At 36.5% G+C, this 10065-nt stretch overlaps 1 long non-coding RNA gene across 1 annotated transcript; it reads left to right on the top strand.

Moving 5' to 3' along the window:
- The first annotated feature begins 3147 nt into the window (after positions 1–3147).
- LOC137038601 (uncharacterized) lies at positions 3148–9207 on the top strand. Its single transcript, XR_010897524.1, has 4 exons — positions 3148–3720; positions 8199–8312; positions 8500–8608; positions 8718–9207. It is a non-coding gene; the product is annotated as an uncharacterized lncRNA (long non-coding RNA).
- The last annotated feature ends 858 nt before the right edge of the window (positions 9208–10065 follow it).

Below are 10065 nucleotides of genomic sequence, written 5' to 3'. Positions count from 1 at the left end.
CTTGCAATATTGCAGATTTAACAGTATCATAATCACCGCTTTGTTCAACAGTCATCGCCGAGTACACTTCCTGTGCTCTCCCGGTTAAAACACATTGTAACAATAACGTCCAAAATTCTCGGGGCCATTTTAACGACTCTGCAACACGTTCAAAATGAGAAAAATATTTATCTACCTCCCTTTCAGAAAACGGCGGTACCATCCTAATGTTTCTAAAAACATCAAACACAGATGAAGTCGAGACTGGTTCAGTCGATGGCACGGAGAGTGGAGTTTCAACTGGTTTTGCCTTCAGCTCCAACTCAAGTTTCCTCAACTGAAACTGCCTTTCATCCTTCTCTCTCTCAAACTCTAACTCCAACTTTCGCATCTCAAACTGCTGTTGTAATTTCTTTACTTCAACATCTCTCTCAAACTCTCTCTCTTTCAAAGCACAAGCATCTCGCTCGGCACGAAGCTTATCAGCATCAACACATAACTGCTTTTCTTGTAAAGACATCTCGCTAAACTTTACATTTCTGTCAGTATCATGACAAGGAGACAAAGACTCTTCAGGATCAGTAACTTGAGCTCTTACCTCTAAAACACCACGTTCAAAAAGTGCGCATTTCACAGTGTTCGTCAGAGTTTCTTTAAGCTTTTTATCATTACTGGTCAACTCCACATCAAAACGCTCAGCAATCTGTAACAACTCTTCCTTTGTGCATCTCTCCAGTAATACTTCTGAAGGAAACACAAAGAAATCTTCGACTACCGAAGACATTTTTGCTTAAACGGGAGTTAGACTGATGCTAAACAACACCAAAACACACGCATGCGTGACTGACACCACTATAAACTACAGCGTTTAGACTACAAATCCCATAAGCCACTTCACCAGGGATCGTCACAGCATAACACGCTCCTGTTGTAAACCCGCCTAGTTACAAGATAGATGAAAACTTACCACGAATCGTTCTCACATCTTCATACTCTTAGCAGGCATAAACAAACAACACGGACATGAAAAGCAACAAAGTGTCACCTTAAATGAAAATGAGAGACTTCAGTTCCTAACTAGAAACAAAACTAACTAAACCTACCTGATCTTCAAAGGTGTACCGGACTCGAGGCAGCATTTAAACGCTAAACTCAAGACAATTGGTACATTTAAACCAAAAGCCCGAAGCGTACCCCCGACAGAGATTTAAAACCTCCGCCCAGAATAACCTTCAAAAATAAGAAAGGCAAAACAACAAACAAAATAACAAACAGTGCCTCGATGGAAGGATTGTAAACCCAGCTGAGGACACTCTAAATAACTGAAGTCTTCTCATTTACACAAGTGAACACTAAAACAATATACACTTACTTACACATGCAGCAATTCAGGACGAGCCTCCAATTTTATGTTACGACCAGCTCGGTTTAAGTCGCAACATAAAAGAGGGATCAAACACCAACGTTTAATCAAAGTAAATTATATTTATTGGTATTAACAAATATAACAATAATTACAAATAACAAACATAAGTCTAGGGAACTAAAGAAACAAAGATATAAACAAAATATTAAAGCTACATGATATAAGAAAGGTACAAGAAAGAAACTAAATGAAAAGCAAAGAGCCACTCCCGTGAGAAACTATCCCACAGAGAGTGCTAACTCAAATGAAAACGAAGAGCACTTAAATACCCTAATCTACAAATTATCAATTAAGAAGAGGGTGTGACTCAGAAACTCCCACAGTCTGCCACCAATGGGTAGAGAGAAACACTCAGGGTCGTTACAGTTAGCAACAGAAAACAGAAAATAATCCCCACATATGGGAGCTCAAGACTCAGTGCGCACATACACGAAATGCAGACTTCGTTTGCAAGGAGCGCGCGCAACTCTTAAAGGGGCCACACTATATTTCTACTCGTTACAGCGTGCTTTAGTTTCATCATCATGATAAGCTCAAAGCCATCAGGGGCTCAGTATCGTAAAAAGAAAAAAGAGGAAATATAAAAAAGAAAGCGAAATATATTTATTTATATATACAGCTATGTTAGTCTACTTATTGGTTACTTGTTCTCTACACTGCATGAAAAGTGGGATTTTCGTCAGTAAGCGGCACTGTAGATTGTCGTGGAAGATCAGGTTTACGACTGTACACGGCAGTTTGCAGGCGACACCGAAAACTGCCGTGAATTGTCAGAAATTGACGTGGGCCTTGCTTGGCAGTTGTCCCCCCCAAGACCCCCCTTCCCTTAACTCCAAGGGAGGCTTTAACATGTAAATGAACATGCTGTGAGCTATACAAATGCAAATCAGGGTAGCAGGAGTTTTAACCCATGTGACATTTAAAAGGTATTAACTTCCTTCTAAGAAAATCTCTTAGATAGATCAGGCTCAGTATAGCCTAATTGTAAAATCTTAAACTTAAGCTTGAATTTATATATTTGATGAAAGTATTCTAGATTATTTATTGTGTGTCATTTGCAATCAGTCCCCGTGAATTCAGTGCGACTCGCAATTTTGACCAATCACCGCAACTTTTACCAATCATTGCGGTCTCCTGCTAATAAGCGGCGTCATACATCAGCAAACTTTATATATCATATATCATTGCCTGTCAAAATTAACGTGTTAACGCAAATTAATTTTAACGGCACTACATATACATACATGTGTATATATATATATATATATATATATATATATATATATATATATATATATATATATATATATATATATATATATATATATGTATGTATGTATGTATGTATGTATGTATGTATGTGTGTGTGTGTGTATATATATATATATATATATATATATATATATATATATATATATATATATATATATATATACATACAGGGGTTGACATTAACTTTTTTGCTCACCGGCCACCGTGGCTAGTGGTTTTCCAAAGTTACTAGCCACTCAGCATTTTCACTGGCCACAATTTTGCTGTTTGGAAATTACATCGTATATGTTTAAAGTTGACTTTGGCATATATAAATTACTTGATTTTGAATCATTTTACTTTATTTAGAAGATTTAAAACCCTTTCAAACTTTCAAATGCAGAATGACCCCCCAAATCTTGTATATCAGCTGGGATGTGCAGGTGGGCAAGGGGTGGGCAATATAATAGATTATAATAGAATATAATAGGCTAATATGAGAAAGGTAATATGACAGGCTATGAGTTATTTTAGTTAGGATATATATAATTTAAAAAAATACCCTAAGCAAATTACAAAAACAATAGTTATTAAAAATAAAATAAAAATTCCGATACTAATACGACACAATGTAATTTATTTAATGTAATTGTCATTGGATACGACTTTCATCGAAAAGAATGTAACAAAATGTGGCCGTGGTCTGTGTTGTGAAATGAAACCACATTAAAAAATTCCCTTAAACTGCGTTTGAAACATACAGCAAAGCAGCGACAGAGGAAAACACAGAGCCTGATATTATGCAAACATTTACCAATAATGTGGAAAGCGTTTTAAATCTGTTCAGTGGAAAATCCGCTGTGACGAATCTGTCCTCGTCTAACATCTGCTGTAAATCCAGGTAAAACTAGCTGCGTGCACGCGCCCGTCCCCAGATAACATGATCCCCAGTTGATCCGTAACACCGGCAGGAAGAAACAGCTGAATGCAATCAGTGGGCTATCTCGTCAGCTTGCTCAGTTTGCTGCCGATTTTAACGAGCAGTTAACTTTAGTAATCTCCAGGTAGTTTCAGGAAGCTATGCTCCCAGGAAAGGTCAAAATTGGATATATGAGTTTCTCAGTGAGGCCATATATACCTCCACCACTTCGCTGTTATAAATGTCAGAGATATGGACATATAGCAGCTGTGTGCAAAGGAAAACAGAGATGCCCCAGGTGTGGAGGTGACCATAGAATTGAAAACTGTGGAGAGGATGCACAGGATAAGTGTTGTAATTGTGGTGGACATCATAGAGTAACATTCAGTGGATGTGATGTAAGAAAGAGGGCTGTGGAAATTGAGAAAGTGAAAGCCGTAAACAACATCAGTTATGCAGAGGCAGTGAAGGAGGTACAAGAGCAAAGGAGAAACAGTGACAATGATAAAGACAAACACATCTTGAGAGAAGAGGTTGATCAAACAGAGGAAACCAGTACAGCGCTAACAGTAGACAAGCTGATTTTGTTCATTGCTTATGTTATTAATTGTTCAGATCAAGTCAAACACAAAACAGAGAAAATTAAAATAATTGTGAAAGGAGCTGAAAGGTTTTTGGGAATAAAAAATATATCGTGGGAAGATATTAATAAAAGACTGGAAGTGGTGGGAAAGCTAGGAGGAGCAGGTGATAAGACAACTTGAATATTGTACAATGGAATGCAAGAAGTTTGCTAGCTAATGGGCAAGAGTTTAAAGGATTTATAAAAGGGCTTAAAAAGAAACCAGAAATTATATGTGTTCAGGAAACCTGGCTCAAGCCAGTATTAGATTTTAATATTAAAGGTTATAATGATATTCGGAGAGATAGGGAGGAGGATAGTGTAGGGGGAGGATGTGTAATATTTGTAAAACAAGGATTAAAATATAGGATTATTGGGAAAGGAAAGGAGTTGGAATTTATAATAATAGAAGTTTTTGTAAAAGAAGGAAATATTAAAGTTATTAATTTTTATAATCCTTGTAAAAGATTATCAATAGAGATAATGGATGAACTTATTGTACATTTAGAAGGAAAAATTGTATGTTGTGGAGATTTTAATGCACATAGCACATTGTGGGATAATTGTAATGATGGGAATGGGAAAGTGATTGAAGAATTAATGGAGATAAGAGATCTGGTATGTTTAAATGATGGAAGGGGCACAAGGATTAATGTCAGAACAGGTAAAGAGTCAGCCATTGATCTTACACTGGTTTCAAATTCACTTGCAGGTGTATGTTTATGGGAAGTCATTAGAGGAACTACTGTAGGAAGCGATCATTACCCTATAATAGTTGAAGTAAATTTAAGTATAGAAGAATGTAATACAGAAGGAGTGGATAGATGGTTATTTGAAAAAGCAGATTGGGAGAAATTTAAATATATTAGTGAACAAGAATTAAATAAAATTGAGATTAAAGAAGATATTGATAATGTTAATAGTGCTGTTTGTAATGCAATAATATTAGCAGCAATTCAGTCTATCCCGAAGAAAGGAGACAGGAAAAAGAAGAAGATTGTACCATGGTGGACAAAGGATTGTGAAAATGCAATTAAAACTCGAAATAAAGCATTTAAAGTTTTGAAAAATAATCACAGTTTTCAGAATTTTATTGAATATAAAAGGATGCAAGCAAATGTAAGGAGAATTATTAAAAATACAAAAAAGGCTTATTGGAGGAAGTTTTGTAACACTGTGGGAAGGGAAACTGGAATTGATCAAATATGGGGAATGATAAAAAGGATGAATGGGATAAGAAGAGAATATGGGTATCCAATTTTAAGTGATGGAGAAAAAATAGCTGTAAAAGATGAGGAGAAAGCAGAAATGTTGGCAAACTTTTTTGTTAAAGTTCATAATGCAAACAATATTAGTGAAGAAGGAAAAAGAGGACGGGAAAGTACGTTAGAGCAGTATAAAGAGATATTACAGAATGAGGAGTATAGTAATGACCAATTAAACATGGCGTTTACCAAGACAGAGTTAAATCGATCCCTCAGGAAAAACAAGAAATCTGCACCAGGAATGGATCAGATTTGCTATATAATGATAAATCATCTTAGTGAATCATCCAAGGAGATATTATTAAGAATGTATAATAAAATTTGGGAAGAAGGGAAGTTACCACGAAGTTGGAAGGATGCGGTGATAGTTCCAATACGCAAACCAGGGAAAGACTGCACAAATCCAGGGAATTATAGACCAATTGCTTTGACCTCTAGTATCTGTAAAATAATGGAAAAAATGATAAATGAAAGGTTAATGTATTATGTGGAAAATAAAAAATATCTTTCTAGATATCAGAGTGGCTTTAGAAGAGGGAGAAATACTCTGGATCCAGCAGTGTGTTTAGAACATGAAATAAGAAAGGCACAAATAAACAGAGAGAGTGTAGTGGCTGTCTTTTTTGATATAGAGAAAGCATACGATATAATGTGGCGAGAAGGTCTGTTAATACAATTATGCAAATTAGGTATCAAAGGGAATATGTATAGATGGATCAAGAATTTTTTAGTAGGGAGAGCAATAAAAGTTAGGATAGGAAATTGTTATTCAGAAAGGTTTGTGATTGAAAATGGAACTCCACAAGGAAGTATAGTAAGCCCTTTATTATTTTCTATAATGATAAATGATGTATTTGAGGATTTGGAGAATGGGTTGGGGATTTCACTTTTTGCTGACGATGGGGCTATTTGGAAAAGGGGAAGGAACATTGATTTTATAGTAAAAAAAGTACAGGAGGCTATTATAATAATTGAAGAATGGTCTTATAAATGGGGTTTTAAATTTTCGGTTGATAAGTCAAAGGTAATGTTTTTTACAAGGAAAAAAATTGAAGGTAAGGTAAAATTAAAATTATATAACCAAGAACTAGAAAGAGTTAAATATTTTAAATTTTTAGGGTTGTGGTTTGATGAAAGAATTACATGGGCGATGCATATTCAGAAAATAGTAGATAACTGTAAGAAAGTAATAAATATAATGAGGTGTTTAGTTGGTAGTGAATGGGGGGCGGATAGGATAGCATTAAAGGCGATATATAATGGGTTGATTAGATCTCGCTTAGATTATGGTTGTGTGGTGTATGGATCAGCAGCAGAATCGTCGCTTAGAAAGCTAGATTGTATACAGCATCAGGTATTGAGATTATGTACAGGAGCTATAAAAACAACACCGATTGCAGCGCTACAGGTAGAAATGGGAGAAATGTTATTAGAAATGAGACGGGTACAGTTATCAGTGAGTTACTGGGCTAATTTACAAGGTCATAGTGAAGAGCATCCTACGTTAGAAGTGTTAAAGCCATGTTGGGAAAAAGAGAGGAGGAAAACGAAAAGCTTTGGATGGACAGTGAAACAGAAAGCAACAGAACTTAAAATTGATCAGTTAAACGTCAGTCCGACTGTACCACTACCAGTAATAAAACCTTGGTTACTAGGAGAAACTACTGTAGATTTTACCTTTTTAGAAAAGAAAAATAAGGATATGGAATATAATTCATATAATGTGCAGACATATATTAATGAGTATTACAACTATGTTCAGATATACACGGATGCATCAAGGAGTTCAGATAATAAAATAGGAGTAGCATTCATTGTGCCAGAGTTTCAATTATCTGTAGGGAAAAGGATCAGTGATGAATTATCTGTTTATACAGGGGAAATGATAGCAATATTATTAGCAACACAGTGGATAGAGGAGATAAGACCTATGAAATCAATCATTTGTTCAGATTCAAGTTCATCTTTGGCCAGCTTGCATTATAGTCACTCAGAAAGTAGACCAGACATTTTATTAGAAATACAACAAACATTATACAGAATTCAAATGATGGGTATCACAGTGGTTTTTTTATGGGTTCCGGCTCATGTTGGTGTTCAAGGAAATGAATTAGCAGACAAGGAAGCAAAGGACGCCATTAAAAACAAAGACATTAGTTTATCAGTTAATCTGAGTAAGAATGAAATCAAGAGTATTATTAAGAAAAGGTTGAAGGAAAGATGGCAAAAACAGTGGGATCAGGAGAAGAAAGGTCGATGGTTTTACAGGATTCAAAGGAAAGTAGGAGAGATGAGAAGTGCAGGGAAAAATAGAAGAGAAGAGATGATAATATCAAGGATGAGATTTGGACACACAAGTCTAAACAGCACACTTTATAAAATGAATAAACATGATACAGGAAAGTGTGAATTTTGTGGGCAAGAAGAAACCGTGGAACATGTTATTATATACTGTCAGAAATATGAGACTGAAAGAAGGGTTTTAATACAAAATCTAGAAAGAATAAAAATGCGATTTATATTGGGAGATATTTTACAAAGTAAATCAGGAAATGAATGCTATAATTGCCTTTTTCAATATCTAAAAGTGACCAATTTATGGAATAGAATATAAAGGAGAGCATGTCATTTTGTTCCACACTCCATACCAGTCGGTGGCGGTAATACACCATTTCGTTGTTTGTCAACCGCCAATAAACTTGAAGAAGAAGAAGAAGAAGAAGACGTAATCTCCAGGTTGCTGTCCATAGACGATAGGTTGCTTGCTTTGGAGTCGAAAAACTGTGTGGAAGATACTAACTTTAAGAAGAGAAGACGAGTGCCTAAGAGAAGACCAGTCCTAAGATTGCGGTAAGACTGTTATCTAAGCTAAAGTAACCTAAAGCAAAGCTTTTTAAGTAGCACAAGCTGAAATTAGCCCTGTAAAAGAACAAATGTAAGTTGCTTTATAAAAGTGTTTTCTTTTTCTGGTCATTTTATAGGAAGCAGCACGCCGTCTTCACAACTTCGTCATAACACTCATGTAATTGTTTTCCAGCTGCATGTAAGACATAGAGACAGTACGCAGGAGGTACAAACATCCAGTTCTTGCATCGCACGCAGAAGCTGTGAAGAGTTCAGCTCGGAGTCGATTGAGAAGAAAGAGGGTAAGATTTATTAGATTAGATCCGTTTTTGGTCAGTGTGACTATTTTTCAGGTGCATTTTACGCAGTACATCGCGCAATACTGATTGTCTTTATTGTTTGTTTTTACAGCTGCTACAAGCAAGTAAGAGTGTGTTAGCTGAGGATGAGGTGGGCCTTTGGAAGTGCGCTACCATAGACCTGATGTCTGATGAGGAAGACGGCATCGTTCGCGCGGTGTCTGGATGGACTGTTTGACCAGCCAGGAGCTCGCCGAGCTCTGTGCCACGCTGCAATCGAGATTAGAGGCGATTCCAAAGAACAGGGCAACGCACGACAGACGTCTGAAAAATGGACTTAAAACAGACAGAATGGCGCTAGTTACCTACAGCTCTGAAGCGGAAAACAGAGACTTCATGGTGCTGTAGGATTTTGGGCTTCTCGTGAGCTTCCTATTGTTGTGTGGGCAGATCTCACACGTTTTGCATTTGGTTGTGTGTTTGTGTTTGTTCTAATAAAGCTCTTTCTTTGAATAAACTGCACGTCCCTGGCATATTTTCCTTTCCTCAATAAATGAATGTCCTTGATGGTTATAATAGCGTAGTCCATAGGATAACAATGACATGAATATAAAACATAATAGCATATCACATGAATATGAATATATACAATTAAAAATTAATATGCAAATCATAATTTTATATATGTGTGTAAAATTATTATAATTTGGGGGTTTAAATTTATTAATTTATTACCCAGGTTGACCAATAGTAACAGATCTGCCAACCAATCACGAGTGATATTTCTTGTTTCAATGTAGTAGTTTCAACCAATACTGAGTGAGGAAATTCAAGCCATTCCGGCAAGGCGCCGCCCAGAGCTGCTATTCATATGCTAATTAGAGCCATTCGCGCCGGCGCCAGCATGCCTCCGCAAGCTCCACATACGTCATGGTTCGTTTCCGTCAATATGTGGCACAGACGAACGCGACGTTCACAGGCTGTAAACTGACGTTAATTGTCGAAAATCAGGGAGATTTCCGGCCGTTTACGGGGACGAAAATCCCACTTTTCATGCAGTGCTACTAAGCTGGTCTCTCTATAACGTTGAGCAAAACATTACACTGAATATTAGTACTGGACGGACCACACGCCATGCTCATTTCAGGTGCAGAACAACATTATAGCAGTTAATTTGAAAAAAAAAAAAACCATTACATCAGAGATAGCTGTTTAGTGTAAATTGATCAAGTACGCTAATACTAATATTGTCATAACCATGGGCTTCACTAGGCCCTTTTTTATGAACTTATGCATCAGCCCCCCCTAAAAAAATATGTGATTAACCTTTAAAACATATGAAACTGGCGTGAGACTTCGGCTACGGCTTCGTCCCGTCTTTTAGTCTTTGTGTTAGTGTGTTCTTCAATCCGCAGCGGCGCCGAGTGACATGGTTTTCAAGCTATTGTTATCTAATTTGT

Source organism: Pseudorasbora parva, chromosome 13 (genome assembly GCF_024679245.1).
Source record: "Pseudorasbora parva isolate DD20220531a chromosome 13, ASM2467924v1, whole genome shotgun sequence".
Lineage (NCBI taxonomy): Eukaryota > Metazoa > Chordata > Actinopteri > Cypriniformes > Gobionidae > Pseudorasbora > Pseudorasbora parva.
Note: the sequence above shows the minus strand (reverse complement) of the source record. Positions and strands in the feature narration are given on the sequence as shown.